This window comes from Symphalangus syndactylus, chromosome 14 (genome assembly GCF_028878055.3).
Source record: "Symphalangus syndactylus isolate Jambi chromosome 14, NHGRI_mSymSyn1-v2.1_pri, whole genome shotgun sequence".
Lineage (NCBI taxonomy): Eukaryota > Metazoa > Chordata > Mammalia > Primates > Hylobatidae > Symphalangus > Symphalangus syndactylus.
The window spans coordinates 99,342,484-99,355,183 of NC_072436.2; positions in this window are offsets into that span (position 1 = coordinate 99,342,484).

Consider the following 12,700-nt stretch of genomic DNA (forward strand, 5'->3'; position numbering starts at 1 on the left):
CTGAGATTTTTTTATTCATATCTGACAAATGCACATTAACAATTTTCTTAATACACATTTTTTTTTTGCAAGTTATTGAGAAAGTGGACAAAGTAAATGTTTAAGAGACCTATTCTGGTAGAAGGAGAAACCTGGCTTCACTGAGATTAGGAAATGTCAAGTTTTCTGAGTTTGTGTGGCTCCATTTCTCCAGATCTGTAATCCCCATTGTAGAAAGAACATATAACAAGGAGTAGGATTGAGTAGTGTAGCTGAGACACGAACTCCTGGTGGGAAGGAATATTTTACCCCTGATGTTGTTTAGGATTGATGACACGTGGTGATAAAAAGTAGAAATCCATTTTAGCCAGTTTTCTGATTGTTTTAAAATTTATTATAGACAGCGGACCCTCTTATTGCCGGCATCCAGGGTGGACAGCTTCATTTCCTCCTCCCACGGTACATGGTACTCCACTTTTGAGGCATATTGTAGGGTGTCTGTTCTTGAGGGTAGAGGGAAGGAAAAAGGGGAATGGAGCAGGATGAGAAGGCTTTACTCCATTGCTTTGCTGTATCCTTGCTACTCAGAGGATAATTCTTGGACCAGCAGCCTCTGGGCATCACTCGGCCTCATCCAAGATCTACTGAATCAGAAGAATCTTCATTTTAACAAGGTAACAGTCATTCTTGCATATTAAGGTTTGTAAAGTATTGTTCTAGGATAGCACTTCTCAAAATTTTTTAGCTTAGAATCACCTGGAGGATGGAATGCTTGTTCAAACACATATTCCAGAGAATCTGGTTCAATAGGTGGGGCTGACGAATCTGTACCAATAAGCTCCAGATGATGTTTACAATGCCATTGCGCACTTTGAGTAATGACGTAGAGAAAAAAGCTTCTTTTTTAAAAAAGAATTTATTTTTAAAAGCAGTTTTAGGTTTATAGAAAAGTAGAACAGAAAGCACAGGGTTTCCATGTACCCCCAGCTGCACCCACACAACACACACAGCCTCCCCACTATCAATATCCTGCTCCAGAGTGGTATCTTTGTTACAATTGATAAACCTACATTGACAGATCATTTTCACCCAAAGTTCGCAGTTTACATTAGGGTTCACTCTTGGTGCTGTACATTTTGTGGGTTTTGACATATCCACCATTGTAATATCATATAGAATAGTTTCAATGCCCTAAAAAGCCTCTATTTAAACTTCAGTTAATTTAAGCAGTGCTCCATCTTTTCAGTCTCTTTCCCTCCATACCCTGGCAATCACTGATCTTCTTACTGTCTATAAAGTTTTGCCTTTTCCAGAGTATCATATAGTTGAACTCACATAGTAGCCTTCTCAGATTGGCATTTTTCACTTAGTAGTATGCATTTAAAGTTCCTCCATATCTTTTCATGACTTGATAGCTCAAGCACTGGATAATACTCCATTGCTGAATAATATTCCAGTGCTCGACAATCTTCTCTTTAGCACTAAATAATATTCCATTATCTTGATGTACCACAGTTTATCCATTCATCTACTGAAAGACTTCTTGGTTGTTTCCAAGTTTTGTCACTTATGAATAAAGCTGCTGTACACATCCACGTACAGGTTTCTGTGTGGACATAAGTGTTGGATTCCTTTGGGTAAATACCAAAGAGAATAACTGCTGCATTTATGGTGGTAAGAATATGTTTTGTAAAAAACTGCCAAACTATCTTCCAAAGTGGCTGTACGATTTTGCATTCTCACCAGCCATGAATGAGAGTTCCTGTTGCTCCATGTCCTCGCCAGCATGTAGTATTGTCAGTGATTTGGCTTTTGGCCATCCTACTAGGTATGCAGTGGCATTTCATTGTTGTTTTAATTTGTAATTTCTTAATTATATATGATGTTGACCATCTTTTCTTAGGCTTATGTATCATCTGTGTATCTTCATTATATTTTGGTAATTTTGGTATATTCTGAATATTTCCTTATTCTATCAAATATGTCTTTTGCAAATGTCTTCTAGTCTGTGGCTTGTTTTCACATACACCTGAGACAACAGTGCTTTTTAAATGGGCCACATAGAATCACCTGGAGTGTTTTAAAAATGCGAATTCCTTGGAACCCATCCCAAGAGACTATGAGAAATTCCTTAGCCACTCTGAAATAATTTGTCTCTGTCCACATTCAAGGGATCTAATACCTAAACCTGTGTTGAAGGGGCTGAGCTCTGACCTGCCAACTGCTATTCCCAGCTCACATTTCCTTTCTGCCATGCTCAGGTGCCAGACACATGGATGATAAATGAGACTTGCTCTGTTCTTGAGGGCTCCAGGCTGTACTCACACCTTGGAAGAAATGTTGCTTCTTAGTATGAGACTTTTCCCAACTTCTGTCTGTTAGTAGAAACATTTGGGATAATAAATGAATAACAAATGGTCCAGGGGTCAAATTTGTCATATTTTTCTGGTTACCTATTTTGTGTAGAGCATCCTGATAGGAGGTACAAGATTTAAAGAGTTTTAAGACAAGGTTCTGACCTTCAAGGAATCTACAATATATTTGAGAGGTGTGTTAGTGTATTTTTGTGTTGCTATAAAGAAACACCTGAGACTAGATAATTATAAAAAAAGAGGTTTAATTTGGCTCATGGTTCTACAGGCTGTACAGGCATGGCACCATCCGGTCAGCTTCTGGTGAGGCCTCAGGAAGCTTACAGTCATGTAAGAAGGTGAAGGGGAGCCAGCATGTCATACAGTGAGAGTGGGAGCAAGAAAGAAGGGGGATCTCATGTGAACTAAACGGGCAAGAACTCATTTATCAGCAAGGGGATGATGCTAAACCATTTAGGAGAGATCTTGCCCCGTGATCCAGTCACCCCCAACTAGGCCCCATCTCCAACACTGAGAATCACGTTTTATCATGAGATGTAGAGGGGATAAACATCCAAACTATATCAGATGTCTAGAGCTTTTGGTCCAAAGAAAGTCCCCTAGCTACTAGCTATACCAAAATACCATTTATATTTTTAGACTTTTGCATGTGCCTAGTATACTATTTTAAAATATTAAAAAATCCAAATCGGAAATGGGACACCAATTATAACAGCTACAAGCAAAGCTGTTTTGATTGAAAAGGTGGAGCGTACGTGGAGCCTGGCCTGTTCACTCTTCCCCTTTGCTCATTTGTGGTGTCTGAGGTATCTCATCAGCACCTTGCTCTAAGGAACACATTTAAAAAGCTTATTGCTTCACATTATTTGGGGACTGTGGCATTTGACTCATGATCTTTCTTCCCACACTTCATCTTGCAAACCTCAGTAGTTACCTCAGTGTCCACACAGGCAGCCTGGCCTCTCAGATGCCTTGAACTACAGTATGATATGCTGCCTAATTCACTTAATCCTGCTGTTTCAGTGACCACACTGGAACTCTTACTTTCTGAAGTTTTAAGCTCCTTTACTCTCTGATAACAATCTGTCTGTCAAGCTCTCTTTTTTTCACCAAATCTACTTCATGGCCATTAAATCTGTTCTTAGCAATCATCACCGTTACCAATTCTTTTCTTTACGTCCATCAGACTCTTTGACCATACTCCCTTGCTTTTGTAGCCTGGACAATCACTCTCTTACTAGCAAACAAATTTCTGTTACCTCTGTTCTTTTCCTGCTTCCCTTAAGGCAGCAGAGACACTCTCCCAAATCCTCCCCACTATGGCCAGACCTCCAGTAGAAGAAAATCCCTGGCTCCTGTTCCTGCAGTTGCCCCTTTCAGGAGAGGAGGAATGACCTATCTGATTGTTAAATTTTAGAAGAAGATCTAAGTATGCTTAGATGCTCCTTCTGGATCTTCTTTGGGATTTGCCTGCTTGCAGAGGAAGTGCATTTCACTCTATTCCTCCTTGATGTAAAGAGGGAGACCTCACATTTAGCACTGCCTAACTTTTGGGTCATTCTGCAAATCAGCCTTTGTCATTAAGGGTTGTTTTGTATTACTGCCTTTTCCACCAAAAATTAAAAATAGCCACTAAGTCTCAGTCAATCCTTAAATACCAATTCTTGATTTCTTTACTCAACTGGCCAAATGCCACTAGAAGGAAATAATAAATCAGTACTATTCACTGGTATTGTAAATTCATAGTGGACCCTGGATGGTGCTGAGAAGTCCTTCCCTTGCCATTGAGGAATGATTTCTTTAGCTCCTTTTGGCAGCTCCACTCACACTCCCTGACTCTTCTCAGAGCCTTGCCTACCCTGCCCTGGCCAAGACCATCAGACGACATCATTTCCTGAACATCAAGAAGCAAATGAACATGAAGACTCTTAAATCCCTACCCCACACCTATAATGTTATTCTATCATTGCATGTCTTCTCTGTCTTCCCTCTCATCTTAGGAGAAGCATATCCCCCCACCCCCAGGTTGGGGGTCTAGGTCAATTTCTTCATTTGTCTTTTGATCCTACCCTTTTATTTCCCTTGTGTTCTTACTGGATTCAGCAGTTCCTCTCTCTTTTCTCCCATCATTTCCTGCTCTATCAGTGCCTATTTTGTGGACTAAAAACATACTCAAATCTCTCTCATTTTGAATTTAAAAAGTTTTTTTTTTCCTTGGCTCCATGCAGCTCTCTAGCTACAGCCAAACCTTGGTTTCAGTCTGTCCTAGTTCTCTGCCTCGTTGTCCCACATTCACTTTTATTTCCATCAGGTTTTTCTGCCTCCCTCACACCCCAATACATACTAAATCAATCCTAAAATGGTCTACTCACATGGTTTTTATTACCAGGTGTCTAGAAAATGCTCTGAAATCTCTTTCTCTACATTTCTCCCAACTGTTTGCGTACAAGGGGAATGCAGGCTGTCCATCTGAACCCCACCAAATTGTCAAACATGATGATGTGCCAAGCAGAATTCTTACATCCTCTCTAGTCTCTACCTTTCCTCCCCATCCTCTTCCCACCCCTTTAAACATGTGTTTTCTATCTCAGTTAATGGCAGCCTTGTCATTTCAGCATCCTAAACCAGAAACTTTGAAGTCACTCTAGATTTAGTTCTCCTCTCTTCTACCCTCCCATGCGGCGCCCTCCTATTGTGCACTCACGGAGTCAAGTTGATTTTCTCTAAGCATTCCTCAGTTTTGTCTCCCCTGCTCTTTACCTTTACTGCCATGCCCCAGTTCAGGCCTCTGTCTCTTGCCTACACCATTGCCATGACATCCCAAATGGCTTATCTGCCTTAAGTGTCTGCCTGTCTTCATAATTTCCTTCCTAATGCTACAGAAATAATTTTTGAAATGCAAATCTGATCACGTTACTCTTCCATTTAGAACTCTTTCCAGTTCTGTGTTTCATCTAGGATGAATGTCCAGATTCCTTTTCATGGCACGTAATATTCTCCACAATCCTGTCCCTGCCTACTTTTCTACTCTTCTCCCTTGACTGCCTCACTCGAGCCATCACACCGTGGCAGTGTGAAATGCCTTCCTCCCAACATTTACCAACACAATTCTTCTTCATCCTTTAAGTCCTAGCTGAAGGCTTACCTGCTTAGTAAGGCTTTACCACATTATATTGCATTATTTATTTATATGTTGATATAATTTCCTAGACTGATAACTGCCTGAATCTATCACTTTGTCTTTTTTATCCAGTATGTAACATGATGACTAGCACATAGTCAGCACTCAGAAATTTTTTGCCAAATAAGATTGAAAAATGCTACAGATTGACAAAATACAACTGAAAGGGAATATACCAAATTAAAAATAATAGGTGTGTGCAACTGATAGGATCTAGAGTGACTAAAAAATTTTTCCTCTATAATTTGGTAAAATCATTTTTATAATGAAAAGAGGTACACAATTTGAAGAAAAATGATATAGCAGGAGAAACTCAATGATGAATGTGCTTCAAAGTTAATATTTTTCAAAAATGGCTCAAGATAAGTAAGTTACTTAGACGTTGGGCTTGGAGACTGAGTAAAAAAAAGAAGAGAAAGAATAAAGCTAAAAAGGGTAAAATTTAGAAATTATTCTGTGTATACTAAGGTTCTCTAGAAGGCCAGAACTAATAGAATACATGTATATATGAAAGGGACTTTATTCAGGGGAATTGACTCACACAATCACAAGGTAAAGTTCCAAGATAGGCCGTCTGCAACTTGAGGAGCAAGAAAACCAGTGGTGGATCAGTCTGAGTCCCAAAACCTCAAAAGTACGGAAGCCAACAGTGCAGCCTTCAGTCTGTGGCCAGACGCCCAAGAGCCCCTGGCAAACCACTGGTGTAAATCCAAAAGTCCAAAACTGAAGAGCTTGGAGTCTGATGTTCGAGGTCAGGAACCATCCAGCTAGGGAGAAAGATGAAGGCCGGAAGACTCACCAAGTCTAGTCCTTCCACTTTCTTCTGCCTGCTTTATTCTAGCCACACTGGCAGTTGATTAAATTGTGCCCGCTCAGACTGAGGGTGGGTCTGCCTCTCCCATTCCACTGACTCAAATGTTAATCTCCTTTGGCAACAGCCTCACAGATACACCCAGGAACAATACTTTGCATGCTTCAATCAAATCAAGTTGACACTTAATATCAACCACCACATTATATACATTTTTTCATTCATTCATTCATTTATCTAAAATGTTAATCTATTCAAATGCTCTTTAAATCATTTATACATCACTTTGTTTCAGCAAGTCTTTAAGTAAACTTGTGATGAAGGATAAAATCTAGAAAGACTAAGTAAATTAAAATTATTTTAGAAAAAATGAGGCTAAAGAAAAATAAAGCCAACTAAGTAAAACAAAGGCAGGATTCATATGAATACACCAAGTTTAAACTATGAGGTTCTATGTACTCGCCAGAGGGGAGCCATAGATTTGACTTTGACCTTTCTAGTGATCAGCTGGAGAGGGAAAAGTGATTGGTGATAAGACGCATGATGTCTGTAACATAGAATCAGATAATTATTTGGGAATTGTGTCTACTAAGATCAGTGAGAAATTTTTCCTATGGATCCTTAGGGAAAAGAGATGGCATAATGTGATAAAATACATGCTTATCAACATTCTTAAATATATACAACATTGAATTTCATAGATCAATTTCCCATAATGTTCATCAATGTAGGAAAATAGACCTGATGAGAGAATAATTCAATGGATGTATTCTCTAGGGGACAAATATGATCATTGTTTGATATGATCCAATGTAGCAAAGGCTCTGGATTGTTCGTTTAAATGTAGATTCATGAGTCTCTCCCATCTCTACCACTTCTCATCCCCCTAGAGATTTTGACTCAGCAGTTTGGAAGTAGAGTCCTAGAATTTTTGTTTTAGATAACCACCCTGGGATATTAGACAAGAGGTATAAGAATCACACTTAATGCTGATTTTTGAGTATTTAGAGGAACAAGTGGACTGCATATACTTCAGCCAATCATTTGAATATTTGGTTTCTCTAAACTGAGCTAAAATGTTGTGTACAGATAATTTGAGATTGTATTTCCTGGCCAATACTTGGGGTATAGTTGGCCTATATGCCAGTTAATAGTAAAACTACATCTTTAATAATTTAACCAAGCTATTAGTAAGTTTCTTAATATTTACAAGATAAGTTTCTTAATATTTACAAGATAGTACAAAGCAAAGTTTTACTAAAATTGAAGCCCCTAGAGTCAGTAGTGAGTATTTAAATAAGCAAACAAGGGACCTACTGAGAAACATGCATCAACTAATGATTTGGAACTCAAGTTTCAATAACATAAAACATGACTGAACTAATTTTAGCCTCAAAAAATGTAAAATAGATGTAACCAGAATAAATAAAATAGATGTATCCTTGGCAATGAGAAATTTTTATACCTCTAAAATACATCCAGCTTTAAGCATTGATTCCTCCTAGTGAATCCTTCAGGATAAACTTGTTGCACCATTGTAGTGTTTAAGATGGCTCCCTAGAATCCTTGCTTCCTTGTGTTCATGGCTTTGTTTAATCCCCTCCCGCTGAGTATTTTTTGAATTTATGGACAGTTTTAACAAATTGAATGTGGCAGAAATAATGGGATTTCTTTCTTTCTTTTTTTTTTTTTGAGACGGAGTCTCACTCTGTCACCCAAGATGGAGTGCAGTGGTGTGATCTTGGCTCACTGCAATGTCTGCCTCCCGGGTTAAAGCAATTCTCCTGCCTCAGCCTCCTGAATAGCTGGAATTACAGGCATGCACCACCACACCCGGCTAATTTTTGTATTTTTAGTAGAGACAGGGTTTTGCCATGTTGGCCAAGCTGGTCTTGAACACCTGACCTCAGATGATCCAGCCTCCCAAAGTGCTGGGGTTACAGGCATGAGCCACTGCATCCAGCCAGGATTTCATTTTTAAGATTGGGTTATAAAAAGACTGTAGCTTCCATTTTGGATGTACTTTCCTGCTTTCTCTCTCTCTCTCTCTCTCTCTCTGGCGGGAAGAAGTTGACATGTCAGCAGCCCTGTGGAGAGGCCCACATGGCAAGGAACTGAAGCCTCTAATCAACAGCCAGTGAGGAACAGAGGCATGCCAACTATCTTTGAATGAGTTTGGAAGTCAATCTTCCAGTTCCAGTTGAGTCTTGAGATGACCGCACCATTGGCCAATAGCTTGACCACAACCTCGTGAGACTCCATGTCTACCCAAGTCAGCTGCTTGTGGATTCCTGATCCTCAGAAACTGCTGTTTTAAGCCACTAAATTTTGGGGGTAATTTGTTAGGCTGTAATAGATAACTAATACAAACATGAACATATAAACAACTGAGATTGCTTGCCATGTGAGAGCATACATTATAGATTGGTTGAAATATTGACTTTGTTTGGAACAAGTGACCTGTAATTATTTTTTCTGGGGGCCATTAGATAACAAGGCTAGTCATCTACTGACACCATTCCTATTTTGTAAGAATAGAAAAGCTTAAGAGGATACACATTTTTCTCTTACCTGTCATTGGAGAATTGTTCATTTAAAAATGCTACGAAATCATTAAGGATATAGGGCACAAGTCAAATTCTCCCCTTCTGGAATTCTCATCCTCTGTCATATGGAACTACTATTTGTATGGAACTTGCTTCAAAATAGGACTGACTTGGCGAGGTGTGGTGGCTCACGCCTGTAATCCCAGCACTTTGGGAGGCTGAGGAGGGTGGATCACTTAAGGTCAGGAGTTCAAGACCAGCCTGGCCAACATGGTGAAACCCTGTCTCTACTAAAAATACAAAAATTAGCCGGATATAGTGGCAGGTGCCTGTAATCCCAGCTACTCGGGAGGCTGAGGCAGGAGAATTGCTTGTACCTGGGAGATGGAGGTTGTGGTGAGCTAAGGTTGCATCACTGCACTCCAGCCTGGGTGAGAGACCGAGACTCTGTCTCAAAAAAAAAAAAAAAAAAAAAAAAAAAGACTGTCTCACTAGCTGTCCAGGTTGACTCTGGAGTGGAGCCACTAATGATTGTTGTCCACAGTCAAAGGTCTAATTTAACAAACTTTAGTGAGGGTCAATGATGTGTTCCATAGTTAAGTATTGTGGGCAGAGGGGAATAATCTTAGTCCTTGTTCTCATGGAGCTCACAATCTGGGAGGAGTTTCAGAAGCAGACAGGGGAAGAGAGGAAGAGAAAGGGGGAAGGACAAAGATTGTATGAGGGAAAAGGCTCAGTGATGCAAAACAGAGTTTGTATGGCCTGATGGTAATGTGTGTTTGGAGAGCAGAGGTGAGGCAGGGAGTGAGAGAACGCCAGGGGATAAACTTGGATCTTTAGACAGAATCAGATCAGGAGGGAAAGGCCATGTGGCAAAAAGAGCCAAACCTGGGTGTTATTTCCACCTAATAATTTTAACATAAGGGAAATTATTTTTAAACAACTTGAGTTATAATTTCTTATTTGTAAAGTGGCAATGGCAATGCCTAACACACATGCTACCTTGTTGACTTTAAGCTGAAATATATCCTCTGCTTATAAATTTTATTAAAATATTAATGTTAAATAAGCCACTATTTATCAGCATCTTAGGGACCTGAAAATATGACATCTTTAATCCGAAGCAATATTTTTCTGTTAAATCTAATAAACACTAAAGGTGTGTCTTCAAGAAAGGAAATTATGGATCTTAGGACATAAGAAAAGCAGAATAAAATCACAGAAGGATGTGAGGAATTGTGTTATGTAAGTTGCCCTAATTCTGTCACTTAACCCTTTTCCCGTTTAAAAAAAAATGTGCAGCTTGCTGCCAGCACTCATTTAATTTTATGTAAACATGCTCTTTGAGGCTGAAGCAAATCTGACTGGTTTTCACTGTGAAAATAAAATATAAAAACTGTTCTTGGAGTTATTTCTAAACAAAACTAACATCAGAATCGTCTGAATCATCAGAATTGTCTATTTCAGAAAAATCAGATTCATCAGATGAATCTTTAGCCAACAACTGTTTGAGAACGATGTTAACATCACACATAGGAATGCTGTTTTCTAGGAGTTGATGTGTTCAGTGATTGAGAATTGCTGTATTTTGTAAATGGAAATACCACCACTAAAACCAGAATGGTGTAAATAGAATGATGTCTTTTGTTTCCAAAGTTAAAGTTGGTATACTAGGGTGATGCAAAAATAATAATAATAAAAGTGAGATATTTCCTGGCATCGTTATCTTGTCGTAAATGCTGCAGCTGCAAGCACCACCAGTGAGAATTCTCCGGGCAAATGGGAACAGGGTTAAATAAATTAAACAGTTTCAATTTGATGTATGCAATGATATTTGATCATTCAAATATGCTTATACTTAATATTTGAGCTTAAACACATTTAAACTCATTAAGGAGGGATAAAATGTACATTTTGTCATTTTAGGATACATTTTCACTAAGGGCGATGTGTTAAAATTAATGAATAAAATTTTATCTAACCACCTGAAATGGGTTGACATCTTTACCCTGATCTTTTATTTACCTTGCTACATCCTGAGTTGGAGCCTTGGGGAATTTCAGGAGATGAGGACTTTTGGTGTTTTATTGTTAATGTTTTCTAAAATTTTATTGGAGAAAATGCTAGAAAATATATTGCATTGTCCCTTTTGATGATTTCTGTTAAGCAGTTTTATTTTTGGTTTCTTGTGATATCTAGACTATAAGATTTCCAGAAAAAAAAACACAAGGGAGAAATAAAGCATTAGCTTTAATGACATGTGGAGATAGTTGAGAAAATGAACCTCTAAGCTAAGAAATTTCTCATCTCCCTCAGCTTCCACAGTGAATCTAAGGACTGATTTTGAAGTCTGAGTTGAGATCCGTGCTCAAGGACCACCACTCCCGTTCAGTCAGCTGGCTTTCAGAGCTCAGGACTGCAACTGTGAAGGCTCAGTGAGAGTGAGTAGGCTCACTGTGAAAGGCAAACTTACAGGTCCTCCATCGCTGAAGGAAGAAATTACAGTGGAATTGAAATGCCATATTTTCCCATATGGATCCAAAGGGAACGTTCTAAGGGGGAAAAAAGGAAAATCCAAGGGCTGAGTGGGTTGTACTTTTTGAGTGTCCTCCAATAGAAACATCATGATGTCATATTATATTAATTTAATGACCAAATAAATATAGAAACCAAACACAGAAACTGTAATTAAATATCCTCTGGAGAACATAATTATGTAAGTAGTACTGCTTTTTAATGTGTAATGAGAGCAGGGAAAAGAGCCTTTGGGCAGGTACTGTGTTCTAAGAATCCAAATTTCCTTTTATTAAAAATATTTCTCAAGGCAAATCTCCTTATGTATTTCCCATTGAGAACTTTCCCTCCCCAATCTGCCTTGTCTTGGAAGCTGTTGCGTTTTCATTTTTTTTTTTTAAATTCTATCATCTTTTCACTCATGTTTCTATACCAGTCTCTTTGTATCCTCCTGGACTTAACAGCTCCCCCCATTGTGCCATCTGCTGCCTCCTACTTGAGTCAACAGTGGTAACAGATGAGACTTCTTCATTCAGAATAATAGCACATTCAGGGGCATGTCTTCAATCTCATTCTTTTTCGGATGTAACAGATTACTATAAGCTCCGTGCTTCTGACCAGACCGCACTGTCCTCATAATATTTAGAAGAAAAATAGTGTACAGCTGCTGATTATTTACTTTATCTTTTGCATTCATATTATTTCATATGGTACAGAAAGAACTGATTCATCAATATTCTTATATAGGTAACTAAGCATCCATAAGATTTTGGAAACATTTTGATAATAAATGACAAATGACAGAAACTGTAATGTTGGAAAGCTATACACTTTCTTCAAAGACATACAATTTTATTTTCTAATCATATCATGAATGGGAATAGGAAAGGAAAAAATGTGCACTTTAGAAGCTAAGGTACCAAGTTTTAATTTTATGTGATTGATTTTTTTAGACAAGTCAAGGGAAAAATACCATGTTAAAAGATGCCTAAACATATTCACATGGTAAGTTGTTTATTTAAGCCAGAGTAATTTAATGTGTTTCAATTATATGTCAAGAGCCACATTACAATTCCACAAAACAACTCTTAAATCACAAAGGAGGTACCAAGAATAAAGGAGCAGTGGAGGAAACCTTAAGAGACATTGTAATAGCATAATTGGCAGTACAAATTGTTGAGTACTGAACAGACCAGAAACATGCAGCTTTTGCCAAAAATAACGGAGAGGGAAAATGCTTTCCATGGTAAATCCAAGTACAGGGAGTATAGCTGTATAGCTATTAAAGAACCCACAG